Source organism: Haliotis rubra, unplaced genomic scaffold (genome assembly GCF_003918875.1).
Source record: "Haliotis rubra isolate DU_JTF1 unplaced genomic scaffold, ASM391887v1 Scf151, whole genome shotgun sequence".
Classification (NCBI taxonomy): Eukaryota; Metazoa; Mollusca; class Gastropoda; order Lepetellida; family Haliotidae; genus Haliotis; species Haliotis rubra.
In genome coordinates this window covers 82,046-105,175 of record NW_025765459.1, presented here as the reverse complement: position 1 = coordinate 105,175, position 23,130 = coordinate 82,046, and positions in this window count along the sequence as shown.

Sequence of the window (23,130 nt, the reverse complement as noted above, 5' to 3'; positions counted from 1 at the left end):
TGACTTCCCTCTGTGGCAGTGACAGTATCTGTGGTAGGTCTAGCCACAGTGCCATCTGGTGTCAGTGTTGTAGTGGGTTGTCCCCCCTGCTGCTGTCTTCCCTCTGTGGCAGTGACAGTACCTGTGGTAGGTCTAGCCACAGTGCCATCTGGTGTCAGTGTTGTAGTGGGTTGTCTCCCCTGCTGCTGACTTCCCTCTGTGGCAGTGACAGTACCTGTGGTAGGTCTAGCCACAGTGCCATCTGGTGTCAGTGTTGTAGTGGGTTGTCCCCCCTGCTGCTGTCTTGCCTCTGTGGCAGTGACAGTATCTGTGGAAGGTCTAGCCACAGCGTCATCTGGTGTAAGTGTTGTAGTGGGTTGTCTCCCCTGCTGCTGTCTTCCCTCTGTGGCAGTGACAGTATCTGTGGTAGGTCTAGCCACAGCGCCATCTGGTGTCAGTGTTGTAGTGGGTTGTCCCCCCTGCTGCTGTCTTGCCTCTGTGGCAGTGACAGTATCTGTGGAAGGTCTAGCCACAGCGTCATCTGGTGTAAGTGTTGTAGTGGGTTGTCTCCCCTGCTGCTGTCTTCCCTCTGTGGCAGTGACAGTATCTGTGGAAGGTCCAGCCACACCGCCATCTGATGTCAGTGTTGTAGTGGGTTGTCTCCCCTGCTGCTGTCTTCCCTCTGTGGCAGTGACAGTATCTGTGGTAGGTCTAGCCACAGCACCATCTGGTGTCAGTGTTGTTGTGGGTTGTCTCCCCTGCCGCTGACTTCCCTCTGTGGCAGTGACAGTATCTGTGGAAGGTCTAGCCACACCGCCATCTGGTGTCAGTGTTGCAGTGGGTTGTCACCCCTGCTGCTGTCTTGCCTCTGTGGAAGTGACAGTATCTGTGGAAGTTTCCATCCTTCAAAATATCTTAGTTTGTTCCACATATAACTTTTCAGATTCCAGGGTCCTTTTGAGTTCAATCCAGTTTCCTAGAACAAACAAAACATACCTTTGAACACTGATTAGTTTATAATTAGTCCCAGTCGGGGTCTTCATTAGAATAGTTTCCCCTGGAGCCTGTATGTCAGGTGCCTCAACTCGGAGGCTGTGATTACTTTGAGTCACTGTACCTCTTCCTCCCCTTGTTCATCCCTATGCCCAGGTCTGTTTCTTTCCTGAATTTGAAGAGTGGACATGGTAAATAAGGAAGAGCAAATTATCAATCCCGTTGGTTGTTTTTGTTTGTTTGTTTTTTTGTTTCAAAGATCTTAAGAAGGGGGAATTTAATGGTAGGGTTATTTTCTTAGTAGAAATTAGGCTTGTTTTTAGGATTGGGACATTGTTTGCAAAATCTTGCGTTAATTGGTTGTCATTGTGACTTTAAACCCCTGAATGCTGCGGACCTGAGGACCCGAAACAGGATCCTCCTGTTACACATGTAAGAATACCAAAAGTATGTCAGGTGACCCAATTCAGTGGCTGTGATTACTGCGAGTCACTGTACCCTAACAGTGTTCATTAAAATAGTTCCCCGGCTGCTGCTTGTCGTGTAAAGATGTTAAAAGTATATCAGGTGACCCGACTCAGTGGCTGTGATTACTGTGAGTCACTGTACCCTAACAGTGTTCATTAGAATAGTTCCCCGGATGCTGCTTGTCGTGTAAAGATGCTAAAAGTATATCAGGTGACCCGACTCAGTGGCTGTGATTACTGTGAGTCACTGTACCCTAACAGTGTTCATTAGAATAGTTCCCCGGATGCTGCTTGTCGTGTAAAGATGTTAAAAGTATATCAGGTGACCCAACTCAGTGGCTGTGATTACTGCGAGTCACTGTACCCTAACAGTGTTCATTAGAATAGTTCCCCGGATGCTGCTTGTCGTGTAAAGATGTTAAAAGTATATCAGGTGACCCGACTCAGTGACTGTGATTACTGTGACTCACTGTACCCTAACAGTGTTCATTAGAATAGTTCCCCAGCTGCTGCTTGTCGTGTAAAGATGCTAAAAGTATATCAGGTGAACCAACTCAGTGACTGTGATTACTGCGAATCACTGTACCCTAACAGTATAAGGACTGTACAATGGCTGCATACCCTGGGACCCAGGTTGAAGCAGCCTCATCTATCTGTATGCAAAGTCTCGTGAGTGAGTGAGTGAGTGAGTGAGTGAATGTTTATTAACAAGTCCAACAAAGGTGTTTTATCCTACATTCAGTACCTTCAAGGAAAATAACATATCAGTGATGAAGATGAGTCACAGACCTCAAGTATAGTGACATGTTTTACTGCTTTTGTCATATTCCATTTGTCTCGCAAAGGCCTATAATATAAAACAGGATTCCCTGGGCATGCTGCGCTGGTGCTTCGCTGACCCGGCCAAAGGCTGCACAATGGCTGCATGCCCAGGCAATGGCCATCACGAATATAGTGTGAAGAATGTGTATTATCCTGAAAAGTGTGTTGTTCTGTGTGTCATCTATCAACAAATATATTGGTTCTGTGTCAATATTTACTGCATGGACAAATGAGTCAATATAGGTTCTGTTATGCAACAATCGGCAATATGTGTATTATTTAGCTTGTGAAAAACGCGTACACAGGGATATGATGTTTCTCTCGGTTGAATGCATTGTGAATAAGAGAGAAACTACTTTCTCCGTAGTGGTATGCAATGGTAAAGGGAGGTAATTACACCGGGTGATCTAGGGGTATATATAGGGGTGTATGACAGTAGGTCTTCTCTCTCGCTAATTACCACGGCAGTGTTAATATTGTTACGCAGCAATCATGTCTGAGGATTCAACCGCGGCAAAACTTGACGCCATTTTGAAAAGGCTTGACAATCAACGAGACTTTGAAGCTGTGTTTGACGAAAAGCTATCGCATTTGAGAGAAGAATTCATCGAGCAGGCCAAGGGGTTGAAAAAATTGAAGACTGATACAGAATATTCATGGTCTCGGGAAGGGAACAGAATTCAGTTTAATGTAAACTCTGAAGTTCTGGAGGATTTATTCAAAGCAAGGCAAGCTAAATATGGTGTGAATGGTGAAGATGTTTCCGAGTATATTGAAGCGGCTATATCTAAACTAGAAAAGAGGAATAAATTGATTAAAATTGCGGACTCATCGGAAGGGGGCTGGGAGACAGTGAAAAATTACGTTTCTAACGAGTTGGCTGATGATAGTGATGATGACAAGAAAATTGAGAAAGCAGAACTTAAGGCAGTCAAGAAGCTTTAAAGCCAAACAAAACCGGAGATCCCCTGCATGGAGCTCGAGCTTTTACCCGGAGACCAAGTGCTACGTCGCACGCACAACACGCTCTACCTGTGCATACTCCTGTGCACAGTGTTCCAGTCGTGCAGTCTTTTCGTGTCAAAGGTTACCGACAGGGTTCATGCCACCACTGCGGGGAGTTCTCGCATTATGTCAGAGAGTGCCCCTACCGTACAGCCAGCACGACCAGAGCCACGTCAGCAGCCAGTGCTACAGCTACCAGTGTCTCATAGACAGGACGATACAGATTTGTCAGTTAAGTCTAACTTTGAAGTACGCTTAGACAATGATGATATTGATTATGATATTGCTCTCACTCATGATTTTTATGAATATGAACAGGGGTCAGCGGAAATCATAGTGAAGGGTCGTTTAAAGTCTAGTATTGCATTCTGGCATAGTACAGGTGCTTCACAATTTGTTATAGACATTATAGACAAAGGATACAAAATTCCTTTCATTTCCAGACCGCCGAGGATGGATTTACGAAATAACAAGTCGGCGTTGGAACATTCAGATTTTGTCAGTCAGGCTATTTCAGAGTTGCACAAAAAACACTTGATTGTTGAGTGTGATGCTCCACCCTATACAGTAAATCCACTTTCTGTGTCTATTCAGTCTTCGGGGAAAAGCGTCTAATCTTAGATCTGTCTCGAGTGAACAAGTTTATTAACAAAAGTCAGTTAAATATGAAGACTGGAAATCTGCGCTTGAGTACATTAACCTCAATGACTGGCTGATTAAGTTCGATATACATTCAGCTTATCATCATGTAGACATTTTTGAGGGTCATACCGAATTTTTAGGCTTTGCTTGGGTAAACGCATTACAAGAGAAACAGTATTACAAGTTTATGGTTTTACCTTTCGGGCTTACATCAGCGCCCCATGTGTTTACAAAGATTACACGACAGTTGGTCAAAAGTGGCGTTTCGGCGAAGGAAAAAGGGTAGTCACGATTTTAGATGACGGTATCTTGTCAGCGCAGTCTGAGCATATCACTCGTGTGTCTGGTGAGGCGGTGAAAGGAGACTTGATCAAGTCTGGTTTTGTTCCGAAGGTTGAAAACTCACTGTGGGCTCCCCTCTCAGTCTGTAGAGTGGTTAGGTTTCCACATAGACACGCGACAGTTGCGTTTATCTGTTCCTCAGAGGAAGTTGGATAAGGTTGTAGCAAATTTGAAATTTCTGCTGAGTAATAAACGCTTTAATCAGCCAGTGCGTTTGATTGCAGCGGTGGTCGGACAGATAATCGCTATGAAATTAGTGGATGGGGAATGTAGTTCAACTCATGACGAGGTTTTTTGAGTATTGATATTTTGTCAGCTCAATCTTGGAATAGAAAAGTTCATCTGTCGGTGCTTAGTGTTGATCAGTTAAGGTATTGGATTGAGAACATTCCTCGTCTGTCGAGTACAGTGCTGATTAAAAGTTCCCCTGTGAGTCGTGTCGTGTACAGCGATGCAAGTGACACTGGATATGGAGGCTATTGTGTAGAGATGGATTCGGCTTTTTCCCATGGTCAGTGGTCAGAAGAGGAGGCTAGGAAAAGTTCAACTTGGAGAGAGTTGAAAGCTGTTTATCTTGTTTTGAAAAGCTTTATTCATCAAGTGCAGCATCGTAGGATTATGTGGTGTACTGATAATCAGAATGTGGTAACTATAGTGGACAAGGGAAGTATGAAGCCCCATTTACAGTCAATAGCTCTTGATATATTTGAGTTGTGTTCAACGCGAAATGTTGCTCTGAGTATGCAGTGGATCCCGCGTGCAGAGAATGCAGTGGCAGATATGCTGAGTAAGATACTTGACTATGATGATTGGGCTATTGCCTCACATGTATTCAAACGGATAGATGACAAATGGGGCCCTCATGATGTGGATAGATTCGCATCTTGGTACAATGCAAACTTGTCATGTTTTAATTCCAGATATTATAATCCAGGATGTTCTGCAGTGGACTGTTTTTCAGTTAGTTGGAGTGACGTCATGAATTGGGTTGTACCCCCTGTTGGTATGATACCGAGGACTTTGAGACACCTGGCTGAGTGTCGGGCGAAAGGCACTCTTGTAGTACCTGAATGGTATTCGGCATGTTTTTGGCCACTTATCACATGTAGCTCTTTGTTTATCCCTCAGGTGTTAGAATACATGTATTTACCCAAAACTAAACAAAGTTATGTGCCTTCCAGGATAAGAGGCGGTTTGTTTGGTGAACAGGACTTGCACTTTAACATGTTAGCTCTTCCGCGAGTTGATTTTAGCAAATGTTGATTTTGTATATTGCGTGCGTTACAGGTGTGATATCTTGTGTTTATGGAGAGGAGATGAAGGCGTTACCCCTGGTGTGAGGGACTGGTGACAGGTTTACCAGAGTTGTTGAGCGAATGTAGAGCTGAGTCTACGTCGCGGAAGTACAGATACGGTTTTGAGGCCTGGAAACGGTGGGCTTAATTCTTGTGGTATGCCTACAAGTTTACCTATTTCCCCTTGCACTGTGCAATTTATTTGGTGTCTGTTGTTCAGAAGAGTGATTCGTTTGTTTCTGTGCAGACAGCGTTTTATGGCATTCGGCATGCTCATGTTGTAGTAGGATTGCAAAGTCCCACTGATAATGGGTTGGTTAAAAATGTATTGGAAGCAGCCAAAAGGAGATTGGCTAAATCTGTTTCTTAAAAGGAACCCATAACACCTGCTTTATTGGAGAAGTTGTATGATGTATGTATGTCTCATCCCACGCTTTGTGATGTGAGAATTGTGTGTATGTAAGTTCTAGCTTATTCAGGTTTCTTGAGATCATCAGAGTTATTACACATCAGACGTTCCGACATTGAATTCTATGAGTCTCATATAATGTTATTTCTTGAGCAATCCAAGACTGATATATACAGGGATGGTTCATGGATTGTTATTGGTAGGACAAATTCTAAGCTATGCCCAGTTTCATGTTTGGAGAAATATCTTGAGATTTCAAGTATTTTGCCTTCATCTGATGAATATATTTTCAGAAGCATTACCAAGACTAAGTATGGTTATATACTTAGGAAAATGATTCCCAATGTCATATACCTCGTCTTAGAGAGCTTTTCATTGATGCCTTTGCTCCCTTTGTGAGTGATATCAGGAATTATGGTCTGCATAGTTTAAGGAGTGGTGGAGCCACAACAGCGGCAAACAAGGGTGTGCACGATAGAATGTTTAAGAGACATGGCCGTTGGAGAAGTGAAAACGCAAAGGATGGTTACATTAAAGATAATTTTACAGAGAAGACTTTCAGTTTCTCTCTGTCTCTGGACTGTAGACTTCTCTTTTGAGGCTCCGCCCGTGTCGACACTCGCGACCGGGCCAATATTCCTGTGATGTTTGTTGTTAGTGAATTGGTAATGTTATCATTGCATGGTGTGTACGGAGAAATGATGTTTCTCTCGGTTGAATGCATTGTGAATAAGAGAGAAACTACTTTCTCCGTAGTGGTATGCAATGGTAAAGGGAGGTAATTACACCGGGTGATCTAGGGGTATATATAGGGGTGTATGACAGTAGGTCTTCTCTCTCGCTAATTACCACGGCAGTGTTAATATTACATTGTTTGTTTCTTTGAGTGTTGCAAAATATTAATATAATTTCTATTTTCAGATTGTAATCTGACGTGATGCTCGTGTGAGTGGATGTTCCCTTGTCGGGTCGACCTGTGTATGGTATGGTCGTGTTGGCGAGTGAGCCTAATCATGCATTAAAGTTTCTTCGTTCAGAAGCGTAGGCTGACGAGTCTTTATAATACGTTTATTGTATACATATTTATTTATTTATTTATTTTTTTTTGTCTGTTTGGCTGTTGAGCCGAGAGAATACAAAATATGTTATTGTAATGCAGCTAAGCAGATACTTGATTTGTATGTATATGAGTGAGGTGTATTATCTGTGTTTTAGGCTGGCGAGCCTTGATAATACGAGTTCACTTTGAACGTGGTCTGTTTGGGACGAGGATTGTTTCCCTCATGTGCTATGTTGTACAGTATACATCATAATTTGTATTTATGGCATGCTCAGTACATCAAAGGTTAAGCTGTAAACTCCCCAGAAAGGTGCCGCTGACTTCGTCGGGAGAACACGGTCCAGAGTAATTTTCTCTTGAATGCAGTTTTTGATCTCTGTTTACGTGTCGGGCAGCGGTTCCACACCTGATGATGTAATGTTGAAGGAGGGAAGTGTATTTTGAAGGTTGGTGTGTTGATGTCACACTGTTTGCAATATTTGTAATAAACTGCCGTGTGTCGACACTGCGACCGGGCCAATATTCCTGTGATGTTTGTTGTTAGTGAATTGGTAATGTTATCATTGCATGGTGTGTACGGAGAAGTCTCTGTTCTGCCAGGTAACAAGAAAATAAATCCTGCTTTCTGCACTGAGCTACAAGGATACCCTTCTCTAAAGGTGACTCTTCCTGCTCCTTTTAATGCACATTGTTAGCCTTAATGCCATGTTAATCTGGGCGTATAAGTATACTGATCGATAAAGAAACGCCACCTTTTCAAAACCAAATGCAAAATTTTGTTCTTACAAGGTGGTGTTTTATTATGATTGTACTGGTTTGTTCACGTGTTTTTCCAACTAAATTGACAGTTATTGCCCACATCAGTGTGTTTTCTGATGAAACGCACATCTAAATGGTAAACGTGGTAAAATGTTCCGTTTGACATTCGTCTGTACGGAGGGTGGCCAACCATTTTAATCTTCCTACTGCAGGAGCGGTATCAGGTCACTAACGCCATCCAAGGCCGATCACGCATTGGACGACCTTCAGTAACATCTCAGCGTCAAGACCGACAGAATGTGCGCAACCATCTGCTGGATCGCTTTACCAGAGCGACGGAAACAGCACGTCAGGAAACATACCCATTAGTGCTGATATAGTGCGTCGGCGTTTGCGCGGAAGAAACCTCTGCTGTCACAAACCACATCGTTGTCCTGTCCTCACCGAACGTCAACACTAAAACCGACTGCAATGGGCCACTCTGCATCGAAAGTGGCGTTATCGACTGATGAAAACCGATATTGTGTTTCAACAGCCGATGGCGGAGGGAGAGTATGGCGAAGGCGTGTGGAACTGTTTTCCAATTAGTGTATTGTTGAGAGAGACTTGTGGGGTGGTCCAAGCATCATGGTGTGGGTGCAATCGGTCTGAAACCAGAGAGTTGGCCCTGCGGTGTTCCACAATGTCGGCCCAGGATGACGTTGTTCGCTCTTTTGACCAATTCCTAAGACCCCACATTGTACCACATTTTGGACGTCACAGAAATCACATCTTCCAGCAAGACAACGCCCGTGCCCACTCTGCCAGAGCAACAATGGACTTCCTAAAACAACACACTACAATGCATCCAAACCCTACAATGGCCTGCACTCAGTACAGATTTAAGTCCAAATGAACACCTTTGGGACGAGATTCAAAGAAGAATCTCGGTCCAGGACGAGGACATGGCAGGACAGCTGCTCGCTCTATTGACCAAGTCATAAGACCCCACGTTGTACCACATTTTGGACGTCACAGAAATCACATCTTCCTGCAAGACAACACTCGTGCCCACACTGCCAGAGCATCATTGGACTTCCTAAGACAACATGGCATCCAAACCCTACAATGGCCTGCACTCAGTCCGGATTTATGGCCAATAGAACACCTTTGGGACGAGATTCAAAGATGACTGAATGACCTCCAACCAAGGCCGACAATTGCGGCTGGACTCGATCAGGTATATCGCAGAATATTGGCCCATGTGCCTGTGGCCTTCATCAACCGTCTAATTCATTCGATGTACTGGCGATGCAACGCCGTCATCAATGCCCATGGATGCCACACACGAAACTAACTTTGAGGTATCCTAATGGTACAGTTTCTAGTGATTTTGTTTGTGTGAACTCTAACTGTGATTCCCCAAAATGTGTTAACCATAATCGTCAGTTTGAACTCAATCCTCCGTTTCGATTGTTGAGGGAATTATAGCACGTGCGTTAAGAAACCTCTATTGGTGTGGCGTTTCTTTTGTGGTTCAGTATATTAATGGTCATATATCTTAATCCTAATAATCCAATATGTAATTATGATCCTTAAATAACATAGTCAACATATCTGAATTAGAGTAGTATTCAATAAGTATATTCAGCACCCTCAGCTCAGCTGTGTCAGCCAGTAGACTGACATATGGCAGCCAATGAGCCCAAGTGGGCGGTGTTACACAACGATCAGGGTCCTTACAGTATAGATCCTTATTCCATTGTTAAGCAGAATGCCAACAGTAAAAGGAAACATTGCATCATAATAGAACATAAAATTCGATAAATATCTTGCCTTTCCGATCCTTAGCTGTCTAATGAATAGCAGTCGAGTGTAGGAAGTGTGAAAACATTCCAGCCAGCTAGAGGTGGACACATGACTGATAACGGACAAAGTCACATGCAGCTAGATCACTGTAACCTTTGAGCCTGCAACTGCTGACTACAAATGACCTCAATTTCTAATCAGATGCATAATTCCCTGTATGGTCTGTGGACAAAGGGTTACATTTGTACCATTTACTACACACAAAAGAGTGAATGAAGGTTGTTTTATACAACAATCAGCATTGTTTGGATTGTTTACATTATGAAATATGAAGAACGCACAGAGGGAATGTATGCCCAGGTAACAAGGAAGTACATCCTGCTTTCTGTATTGAGCTACAAGGGGAAGTAACTGGTGCAGCAACAAGTTTAGATATGAGATATCAATATATACATCTTCCACAATTGTTTTCAACCAAAATGTTTTGGAATGTAATTGTTGGGGAATGTGATTTATCGATGAGATAAGCATGTAGCTGTAAATGACGCCAGCACCGGCCTGTTAATTCAACGTTAAATATTAAATAGAGTATGCAAACTCACTTCACTGAGCGATAAGCGCTTTTTGGGTCAAGTTTAGTAGATAACAGCCTGGTTTGATTAACTTCAACGCATGACGTAGATCCATATGGTTGATTCCAACGAAAAGTGTACACAGCATGTTTGGGCTCATAACATTTTAGTAATACTATCTTCATTTATTCCGGGGTGCCCATCACATCGGAACAAATGAGACGATTCGGGCTAATATAACATGAATATTTTTAATTAGGAATCAGGCTTATGGGGGGCCCAAACAGGCCATTTTTATTCATTTTGACTGATATTTTAAAAATGACTTGTTGAAAACATGTTATGTGTTAAATACTAGTCAAACTGTATGAACAGAAAGTTATTAATCTGACTGCCAAATATTTCGTGAATAAATCCCCTGTCTAAGGCTTAATTTGTGATTTTGGTAATTTGTTTTCAAGTGATATTTTATTGCGTTACCAACGAGTACAATGTTAGAAAATCAAAGTCTGGTTTGGTAAAAACACTCACCTTACCTACATATACCATTAAATATGTTGCTGTTTCCACAGACGAACACATTAGTGAATTTTATCCTAAGTTCAAGTGCAAAGGGCATCAAGATATACGTGTGCCACATCTGAACCTTTTCTGTGCTGTTTTTACGAAGATATCACACAGAATAACCTGTATTCGTAGGTAAATTTTAACTCCCAAATGTTACCTACAACTACCAACAACTGATCACATTCCAATAGATTAGTGGAATGACAACACGTGACGTGTTCCATTTGGAAGTCATCATAGATGAGACCAGACAACATCTTGGTGATTAGAAAGTGTATTTTACATTTTCTGTAAGAATATTATATAAATAAACCCATGACACAATAACATAGGATGTATATGACACCCGTTACAACTAACCAACTTTATATTTAGTGAGGTTTTAACAACGGAAGAAAACATCCAACTCTCGACAACAAAAAACCCGAAATGTGTGATTTACAAAATAAACTGTGATTGTGGACAGAGTTACATAGGCGAAACCTCCCGGCCTATCATCAACACCCGAGTGAAAGAACACCACCTACAAATACCATTAAATATGTTGTTGTTTCCACAGACGAACACATTAGTGAACTATATCCTAAGTTCAAGTGCAAAGGGCATCAAGATATACGTATGCCACATCTGAACCTTTTCTGTGCTGTTTTTACGAAGATATCACACAGAATAACCTGTATTCGTAGGTAAATTTTAACTCCCAAATGTTACCTACAACTACCAACAACTGATCACATTCAAATAGATTGGTGGAATGACAACACGTGACATGTGTTCCATTTGGAAGTCATCATAGATGAGACCAGACAACATCTTGGTGATTAGAAAGTGTATTTTACATTTTCTGTAAGAATGTTATATAAATAAACCCATGTCACAATTACATAGGATGTATATGACACCCGTTACGACGACGAAGTTGGATGTTTAACGTCGGCTTCTGGCGTAAGCCAATTTCGCAGACGGGGTAGGAGAGAGCTAATATAATAAATAATAAATGTTAATAAGGGATAAACCACCTTACCCAAAAAAATATAGGGGGTGAGGAATGGGGGGGACTGTGTGTGTGTGTGTGTGTGTGTGTGTGTTTGTGTGAGTACTAAGGATGTATAGCATAGGGGGCAGATATTAAATGCAGTTAAGCTGCATGAGTTATATAAGGGGCTATTTAAGGAAGGAATAATAAAAGGTGTTAAGTTGGAGGGGGAGAGGCTTGGGGGTGGGGGAGCGAGGGAGGCGCAATGAGGCAGAGGCCGGGTTGAGGGACAAGCGGTGGTAGTAAGCTGGCTGGCGAGTGACCTTGACCTTGGCAGTATGGGCTTGTGACGGGTTGTTTACATTAGCGAGAGGGGAGAGCGAGCGTGGCGTGTGCAGAGAATGGATAAATGAAATTGAGAGCCGTGTCTAATGTTGTAGGGGGGCAGAATGGATAATCGAGGTTTGAACGGCTGGGCTGAATGTGGCAGTGAGTGGGAGGTGAGAGAGGTGGCTGTAGCTTATTTAATGAGTTCTAGATTCTTTTTAGCAGGTTTGAGTTTTGTAGAAATAATGTTAAGGCCTTGAAGATACTTTGTGAGTTGTGTGGGTTGAGGAGTAGTGGGATGTTATTGTGATATTTAGAGGGAATGCTGTTTTGTAGTTGCTTAATGTTTGTCTTTTGTAGCTGGCAGTGTATGAGTATGTGATTTATGTCTTCTTGGGTATTACAGTGTGTGCATAGTCCATCTGCATGTCTATTTTGTTTGTAAAGTGTGTGGTTAAGGTTTGTGATGCCTGTGATGAGTCTGTTTATGGCCATGTCAATATTTTTAATGTTTGAGAATGTAGGGATTTTCCTTAAGGGTGATTTTATAATGGAAGTAACCCATGTTGATTTGTTGCTGTTTATGTTGTGTTGGAAGTCAGTATGGAGAATATTTGATTTAATGAGTTGTTGAGTTTCTGTTTTGGATGTATGAAAGTTTATATTTGGTGATTTTTGTGTTGTTGCTAATTTGGCTGCTGTAATTGCTGTGTCTTTTCCTAATATGTTTGAATGGCCTGGTATCCAGGTGAAAGTTATGTTTTTATTTGCTCGTTTAAGTGAGTCGGTTTGGATTGTGATATTATGAATGAGATCAGGGCGAGATTTGGAGTACTTGTTATGTATTTGCCTAATGGAGTTTAGTGAGTCGGAGAGAATTAAGAAGTTAGATTGTGGGAGGGTGGGTATTAGGTGGAGTGCAGTGAGGATAGCTGTTAGTTCTGCTGTGTGTATTGAGGTGTGGTTTGTATAGTGAAGGTTGGTTGTAATGGGGGGGGGTTGGTGGGGGTGGGGGTTGTTGGACATGTATACCTATACCAGTTGTTTTGTTTGGGTTGATTGAGGCGTCTGTATATATATATGGGTGTGTGTTGGGTAGTTATTGTTTATATAGTTGTTTGTGATGTTTGTTATGGTGGATTTGTTGGTGTTTTTTGGTAACTGCTGGAGAATGTTGTCTAGGGTGGTGTCTGTGGTGGGTGTGGGTATGTCGTGAATGAAGCTTTTAATGGGAGGTGTGTGTTGTATGTCGTTTAACTGTTGTGCCTGTAGTAGTTTATGGAGGTTGGTGAGGCATGGAGCTTTTAGGGGATTTAATTTGAATTTTTTGAGTGTTGATTTTTTAATGTTGCTGTATTTATGTGTGACGAGTTTAAATAGTGGGTTATGTTGGGCCCCAGCCCAGTAAGTGAGTGTTGTTTGGTTGATTCTTTGTGTGAATGAAGTGGTGCCTGAGAGTAGAAGTAATGTGTTTAGGGAGGTACCAGTCCTCGTGCCAAGGGCTAATTTTAGGGCTTTATATTGGATGGAGTTTATTTTTTGGAGGTTACAGGAGGAGAGGGAGTGGAGGATCGGGGCAGCGTAGTCCAGTTTAGGCAGTATGAGCGTTTTGTATATGTTAATAAGTGTATGTTTGTTGGCGCCCCAGTTTGTGCCGCTGATGGCCCTCACTAAGTTGAGATCTTTTTGACAGGAATTGACCAGGTTATGAATGTGGGGAGTCCATGACATATGTTGGTCAAAGGTTACTCCTAGGAATTTTGCTTCCCTTTTTAATTCAATTCTTTGGTTATTTAGGTGCAGTTTGGGTGTGAAATTTTGCATTCTTTGTGTTTTGAAGAGTATGCCCACGTTTTTTTAACATTAATGAGGAACCGCCACTGTTGGGCCCAATTTTGAATATGGTTAAGCATTTTTTGGCATTTTGTAGAGGCTTGTTTGACAGAAGTGGAAGAAGTCCAGAAGGAAATATCGTCGGCAAATTTGGCTTTGGAAATTTCAGGCCATTTATCTGGGAATATGTCGTTGATCATGAAGTTAAAAAGTGTTGGTGATAATATGCTGCCCTGGGGGGTCCCTTGTTCTAGGGGGTGAGGGTCCGAGAGGGTGTTGTGAGATTTGAGGATTATCTGTCTATCATTAAGGAAAGAGTGGATGAAATTTGGAATTCTGCCGTTGATGGCATATTTTTGGAGTTTTTGAATGAGGCCGTTTTGCCAAACCATATCAAATGCTTTACTAAAGTCGATGAAAATGGCCATAGTGTATTGTTTTTGTGCATGGGCTACCTTGATGTCTTGTTCCAAATGTAAAATATGGTCTAAAGTTTGCCTGTTTGGAGTAAAGCCGCTCTGGTCCTCCTTAATTAGATTTTTTGTGTATATAAGGTGTTTGAGCCTGTTGTTGATAATGCTTTCTAAGGTTTTACATAGATGAGAGGTGAGGGAGATAGGGCGATAGGAATCAGGCTCATTTCTAGGTTTCCCTGGTTTGAGGACTGACACCACCTTGGCTGTTTTCCATGAGTTTGGGATAGTACCTGAGGTCCAGATATGATTGAAGAGGGAAAGTGTTAAGTTTTGCATGTTAGGTGTTAATTTGTTGAGTATGGTGTAAGTAATTGTATCTGGACCCGGGGCTGAGGCTGACTGTTTGTTTCTGAGTGCAGATTGGAGTTTGTGTATATTTATTATTTTGTTTATAGGTAGATCGGTGTGTGGTGGTTGTGGGGTGAATGGGGGCTGCTTTTTCATAGTGTTTTGAAAAGAAGGTGGGTAGTTGGTGGAGCTACTGACGGCCGAGAGGTGGGCAGCAAAAGCATTGGCTCTGTCTTTGTTTGTGGCTAGGTCCGGAAGGTTTGGATAAATAGTTTTTTTGGAGATGCCCTTAATGGCATTAAATCTTTTCCACATAGTTCTAGAGTTTCGATTAGTTAGCTTAAGGGTGGAGCAGAATTGTTTCCAGTGGTCATTTTTTGCTGCCTCGATTAATTTCTTAGTTTTATTTCTTAGTTGTTTTGCCAAGTGTAATTTCGAAGGGTCCCTCTTTGATTGATTAAGGGCCTTTTTTCTTGCCTTTCTGGCTTTGATGATTTCTGAGCTCCACCAGGGGACTGTTTTATGTGCAGGGTTATATCGAAAAGTTGGAATGCATTTTTCTGAGATGTCTAGTATGGTATTAGTCAGGTTTGTGTTGAAAGTGTTTATGTCTGTGTTGTAAATGGCTGTGGTGTCTATTTGTTTACAAAGTGTTGAGAATTTGTTCCAATTTGCTTTTTTAATGTTGAATCTTAGTTCAGTGCGTGGATGTGATGGGGTGGTGGTGGGTGTGGTGTGGGTGGGTATGTGTGACACCTGTTACAACTAACCAACTTTATTTATAGATCAAGGATATTACATTCCATCTACTTATGATGCACTCCTCCACCAAACCCAATCAGCTGTATTAACATCTCCTCCTTGTTTAAACTACCACCCCCATCTCTGGCTTTGTACATCTCTGGCTGCCCTCATTGTCTACCCACCGGCTTCATCACCTTTAAGCCCACCCTGTTGTGTTAATTACCTTGTTATCTTGTTTTCTTTGTTACACTCAGTATATATACATTGCCACCAATGTATGTTACATTCCTGCCAGACAACGGTACAAGAATCTGTATCGAAACGTCAAACTCTCGTAATACAGAAGTTGTTATCCATAAAGTTTGTCAATTTTGTAGTCACTTTTAGAGATTAATGATGGCAACTGATTTTCATAAGAGGCAAATATGTTGACTTTACATTGGTAAAAATAATTACAAGGTGCCAGCAATTTTATTTTGGACACCTTGTACCTAGCTGTGAACGCTTTTCGTTGGAATCGACCATATATTCCGTTTCAAAATCAACCATGAAACTGTTCATCCCCTTGTCAACAAGTATACTCCCATCGTGAATCAACCTTACTGTTAGCTTTCAATATCGCACCAAGAGGACACCACACTCGTGTTGACATGTGTGATGACATAGTTACCCAAATTAATCTCTTTTACTATCTGAGCGGTGGGATCGACTAGTGGTAAAAGCGTTCGCTCGTCTCGCCAAAGACCTGGGTTCGATTCCCAACATAGGTACACTGTGTGAAGCCAATTTCTGGTGTCCCCCGCCGTGATATTGCTGGAATATTGTTAAAAGCGGCGTAAAACTAAACTCACTCACTCACTCTTTTACTGTCTGTTTTTATGTTAAGTCTTTAAGTTTATTAGCCGATCTATAGTTTGCAGTACACACAGATTGCATGCCTACACTATCTGTTTCTGCAAGTTTAAACCCATATCTAATTCCATCTAAAATATAATCTCTTCCACGTCATCCTTGGGTACCAGTGGAGACCAACCCTCATAGATTAGAGTGTTTGATGTTGATCAGCGAAGTTATTTTAATCTTTTCTGTTTGCACTTTCCTGATGACCAGGATTGTCTGTACCAGTAGGAGGTCTCCCTGACGTGTGTTGTTGGCTATTGTGTCCAGATCTCTACACAAGTCTTCTCGAGCACAGGTCCCATAATTTAAATGAGGCAATGAGCCGTGAGGATCCATCTGGCGTAGGGTCATGGTTGTTGCCGATGTGGGCTTTGGAAAGTTGAAAGTCTCTGATCTCTTGATAGGGCTGATCCTAAGGAAAACCGTCTTCTACATGTGTAGCACGGTATTAATGGTCGTATAAGAGGACACTGACTCATATATACTTGGAGTACAACCGGGTCATATCTTGCATGTGCTTTAGATAGTACAAAATTCCATACTGGTCAAGTTCCTCTTTATCAGTCATATATTTCAATATCTCTAACCTCGCATACACATGTCCACATATCTAAAGTTACTCTACTAAGACTTGTCCTTGATCCCCGACTTCCAACATCCAGGGCACACCATCACCCAAATTCAAAGTCTTTTTGGTATCATCAACACTCTCTAAGGAATCCGCCCACAGATAACCCACTATCTTCCGTGCTTTAGTGGTTTTGTAACCTCCCGCCGTCGCTGCTTCTGGTTGACCAATGTTGATATGACGTGGCCCCGCTGCTGCACTGAACCACCCCGATGTGAATCAGGGACATTCTGTTCAAGATCGCTTATTTCGGCCCTTAATTTATTGTTTTGTCTCTAGTTGAAGTCTTCTATGCTGTGTTTCCAATGCATCACATTCCTTTTCAAAGTCTTCTGACTTCATGCTCGGCTTGAAACCGGTGACAGTCATACTCGCACTAGGCGATGACGGATGTGGCAAACTCCACGACGGTGTTTTGGGGGATTGTTTTAGCAAAGCCTCCATAATCTCGGCATGCGAGCTGCTGCTGCTTTTCTTTTTTGGATTACCGTCGACGCCTTCTGCCATTGTTATGAACAATATAAAGAATATACAGTAAAAAAATTATGAGCGCTGTACCGCCATGCGGGTGGGCGTGCTTGCTTGCCTAATGTGCAATGGAAGGGAGATAACTCCAGCTCGACATGTGGCCGATAGGACGTCTTAGTGAGGCAACTGTGCAAGAATAAGCTGCCTCACGTTAAAATATATTTTAAAACATTAAAATAACACTTAAACAAACTGTTTTAGGCATCTGATTTATCAATCAGACAAGCATATACCTGTAAATGACTCTTTGAAACGCATGCTTCGTGTCTTCGGCAGTGAGATGAAAGAAGGCGATGCACTAATAATTATTCACGCAAGTAAAAACTTACAAATTATCGGTGCACGATAAAAAGCTAGAAATTTAATGTTTTAACGCATAACAAAACTATGGAAAATATTTACCAGTGTATGTTCTCGTGTTCAAACCTCCTAAGTTCCTATACTTTGTGTCTTGTCTTATGTGCATATATCTGTCTGTTTGACTGTCATTTGGACAGAGACAAGATAATGCTGATAGCGAAAAGATAGACCATTTCTGCTGGCAACTCTAAAAGTCGCTCTAAATCCCAAAGTCGTTCAAAAAGTAAATCTGTGGAACAAACAAATGGTGAGCAAGATGATCGGGGTGAGTCTGATGCCTCTAGAGCCTCATCCCCCGCAAGAAGCGAAAAAGAAAGGAGTGATTCTCCAAGTCCTGCTGATGATTGAGTATCCCCAAGTCCATGCCCTGCATTGTCCCAACCCTTCCGCTGTGAGGGGAACCGACATCCTTGAAGGAAGTAGAGATTTTCTACAAGTCATGACAGTCAGCATGAGTTATTTGTATTTCTTTTTACATGATGCCACCCATTTTCAAACCTTTTTAATTGTTTTCCCATAGAATGTATTTTTGCATCAAAGATAACTGGAAAATATATTTTATTTCTCTACCCTTGATGTACTAGAATTTGTGAAAACATTTATCACCAGAAAACAGCATTAATCCCAAGAAAACAGGATTTTAATAAGGTGCTGTTTGAATTAATGTTGTTTTCATGTTGTGTTGCTTGTGGAATTCACAAAGGCCGTTGTTGACAGTGAGGGCACACAGTGGTTAGTTTTAAGCCCAGGGCAGATAAGATCTAGTTTGCATGTTGAACATGATAGAATGAGTAGACAATAATTCGTTTTATCCTATTTATGATTGTGTATAGCGTAATAAGAGAGCCATTGATCTGTGGGGTTGTTTTGTTGTGAGGGTGTTCTTTTGGAGTGGTGGGGGGTGTTAGCTACTTTGATATCAGTTATAATTAGTCCATCTATTGAATCAACTAATATCAACTCTTCACTGTGAACATCTCTGAAAAATGTGGATTGATGAAGAAGGAACAATCCAATCTATCTGTATAGACAGCGTAAACAACAAATTAAATCTCCGAGAGACAATTTTAAGCTACATCATGATTGGTAAAAACGGTCATCACTGTCGTTTTGGGTTTTCTCAACATGTACTTCAATTGAGTTTCATAGTGGCATTTGGCACATGATGAACTTTGACTGGTTGTGGAGTTTTACATGTTGCGTATTACGTAAATGTGGTCACATGATGCATCACAGCATTGTATGTTTGAATATCATGACACAGGACTGTGTTACAACATTGTGCTGCGGACATTGTGTCACGACAGATCACCTTGCATAAACCGTTATTCCTGCCTCGTGTTATTGAATTGAAGAATGTCTTGAAACATTGTTAGCATCCTCTATGTCTTCCAAATCATATATCTTTTATTTCCGTAAACCTACACTAACTCTGAATCAATTCTGTGGTTTCTATAAGGGCAAATTACCATCATTTGATGTCCTTTTGCCATTTTTTACATCTAACATACCACAGATCGATGCTCATGCTGTTGATCACTGGATTCTCTGGTCCAGACTCGATTATTTACAGACCGCCGCCATATAGCTGGAATATTGCTGACTGCGGCGTAAAACTAAACTCACTCACCCACTCACCTCTAACATACCAAACAGAATGTGACTTACAAACCAGCCTCAGTGTTGGGTTGACAATATTAGCAACATGGAGGCCAGTCCCTTTTGATTATGAAGTTCTTGAGAAATTCAGTATTGAAAAACTGAAAATCAATTGATGGAAAGGATGGCTTACTGTCAAATAATACTAGCTGGTGGCTTTGGTTTCTAGGTGATGAGTTACCTCCCTTTCTCTGTTCTTAATGACAAGGTTAAATTGGGTGATAATATGGCAGTGAAAATCAAGGGTGAGGACTATGGGAATGGCTCCAGGGGTATAGCGTAGGCTTACTGAAAGGCTCTGGTTGTATAGAGGCTGCATTATCAGATGTTCTGTGCATTCAGTCATGTTTAAGTCAACATGTCCGATGACTTGTTGTGACATGACACTTTAGTGTGTCATGTAATGCTACTTCCATGGTTTTGACATAAATTACGATGTTACAAAATATACATTTGTGTCATCATACTCCAATGCGCTAAAGCTGGCGTACTTGTATATTTAACATTGTCTGTTAACATGTGTGCTTATTGGTAACATGTCCGAGTTCTAGACATGCAGGTTGCTTAATTAAAATAATTGTTTTGTCAAGTTGAACAGGTCAAACCAGGAAGAAGGCGTGTATTTAGGGCAGGGAAATGTCAAATGATTTGTCTCACTTTAATCTTGCTTGCTCGCAAGTTGTACTGTGTGTTTTCATTTGTATCACTAACTCTAGATCTCCAGAGATTTATGTTTGTAGTCTGGCAAGGATGGGTGACCCTCTTCCCCCGATTGTCAAATGTTGTAGATGACCCAAATTTGCTACAAGTAACAGGTTCATTTTTCTCTCACACTTTTTAAGAACAATCACGGTTGATAATAATCAATTATTTCAGAATGTTATCACAAAATGCCAGTTATTTTCAGTGAAGTCAAAAGAAGGTGCTTGTCTCACGTGACTGATATTTAATCACCAATGCTTGTCAGTAAGTTTTATTATGAGATTGTTGTGAATAAAAGCCAACAAAAGAAGTCTGTCTCTGTTTTGTTTTCATTTTCTAAGGTGTAACTTGATGGACTTGGAACTGTCAGGATTTTAAAGAGAATGGTGATTGACCTACTTTCCAAATTCTTCAGTGATCACCCGGACTCCCTCATCCTGTGTGATCCTAGATCAGACCATGTTGGTCAATACTGTGGCCATGTTTTGTTTCCAGGGTTGTTCATGAACAACAAAGGTGGTAGTTTTTATGATTTATTTGCATGAGAAGTTGCGACTTGACTGACATGTTATCGTATCAAAATTGTATCTTGATCAATACTCAATCGCTGGATCCATGCCATGTCTGTATCGGTCAGCACTCTCCTTATGAACGTTAGTATCTGTCCATGTTCATAGGTACCATGGTCATGTTGGTTCGTGCTGTGCTCACGATTGTCAGTACCATGGCTGTGCTTCTCATTTGAATACATTATCTCATTACAGTATTATTTACATAAACATATGTAAAGTACAAAAAAAAAGTTCATAGCTACCATGCTCAATGTTGGTTCGTGCCAGGTTCAAGATTGTCAGTGTCAGGCCTGACTTTTACATATCACAGTTGCATAGATCAATACTCAATCACTGGATCCATACCATGCCCATGTCCGTCAGCACTGTCCTTATGAACATCAGTATCTGCCCCTGTTCCCATGTCAGTCAACACTGTCTTTATGAACATCTTTATCTGCCCATGTTCCCAAGTCAGTCAGCACTGTCCTTTTGAACATCTTTATCTGTCCATGTCCCCATGTTGGTCAGCACTGTCCTTATGAACATCTTTATCTGTCCATGTCCCCATTTCGGTCAGCACTGTCCTTATGAACATAGTATCTGCCTATATCCATAGGTACCATGCTCATGTTGGTTAGTGCTGTGCTCACGATTGTCAGTACCATGGCCGTGCTTCTGATCTGACTACATTATCTCATCACAACATTATATACATAAACATCTGGAAAATACAAAAAGTAAACACAGAATCTGTCCATGCTCATGTACAATGGTGGTCATGTTTGTCAGTACCCGCCCATTTTGGTTCATGTCGTGCTCACATGAAGAGATGCACATTATCTCATTACAACATTATATACATGATATGCTTAACATATGGAAAATACAAAAAGTAAACACAGAATCTGTCCATGTTTATGTACAATGGTGGTCATGTTTGTCAGTACCCGCTGGTTCATGTCGTGCTCACACGAAGACATGTACATTATCTCATTACAACATTATTTACAGGATATACATAACATATGGAAAATACAAAAAGTAAACACAGAACCTGTCCATGCTCATGTACACTGGATAGTGGTCATGTTTGTCAGTACCCGCCCATGTTGGTTCATGTCGTGGTCACATGGAGACATGTACTTTATCTCATTACAACATTATTTACAGCATATACATAACATATGGAAAATACAAAAAGTAAACACACGAAAACCAAAAATCATGTTCGTCAATACCGTGCCCACGCCACTTTGGGTCAACATGAAGCCCAATTTGGACAGTACTGAGCATATATCGGCCAGTACCGTGACCTTGGTCGTCAGTACTGTGCCCGTGTCCGTCAGCACTGTAACCATGTTCGTCAGCACTGTGCCCATGTTCGTCAGTACTGTGACCATGTTCGTCAGTACTGTGACCATGTTCGTCAGTACTGTGACCATGTTCGTCAGCACTGTGACCATGTTCGTCAGCACTGTTACCATGTTCGTCAGTACTGTGACCATGTTCGTCAGCAATGTGCCCATGTTCGTCAGCACTATGACCATGTTCGTCAGTACTGTGACCATGTTCGTCAGTACTGTGACCATGTTCGTCAGCAATGTGCCCATGTTCGTCAGCACTGTGACCATATTCGTCAGTACTGTTACCATGTTCGTCAGTACTGTGACCATGTTCGTCAGTACTGTGACCATGTTCGTCAGTACTGTGACCATGTTCGTCAGCACTGTGCCCATGTTCGTCAGTACTGTGACCATGTTCGTCAGTACTGTTACCATGTTCGTCAGGACTGTGACCATGTTCGTCAGTACTGTGACCATGTTCGTCAGTACTGTGACCATGTTCGTCAGTACTGTGACCATGTTCGTCAGCACTGTTACCATGTTCGTCAGTACTGTGACCATGTTCGTCAGTACTGTGACCATGTTCGTCAGCAATGTGCCCATGTTCGTCAGCACTGTGACCATATTCGTCAGTACTGTGACCATGTTCGTCAGTACTGTGACCATGTTCGTCAGTACTGTGACCATGTTCGTCAGTACTGTGACCATGTTCGTCAGTACTGTGACCATTCAGTACTGTGACCATGTTCGTCAGTACTGTGACCATGTTCGTCAGCACTGTGCCCATGTTCGTCAGTACTGTGACCATGTTCGTCAGCACTGTTACCATGTTCGTCAGGACTGTGACCATGTTCGTCAGTACTGTTACCATGTTCGTCAGTACTGTGAACATGTTCGTCAGTACTGTGACCATGTTCGTCAGCACTGTAACCATGTTCGTCAGTACTGTGACCAAGTTCGTCAGTACTGTGCCCGTGTCCGTCAGTACTCTGACATTATTTGTAAGTACCTTTTCCCTGTTGGTCTGTCTCTGCCATGCTGATGCTTGTCAGAACTATGACCATGTTGGTTAAAATGATCTAAAAAACTGTTAAATTCCATAACATAACCAA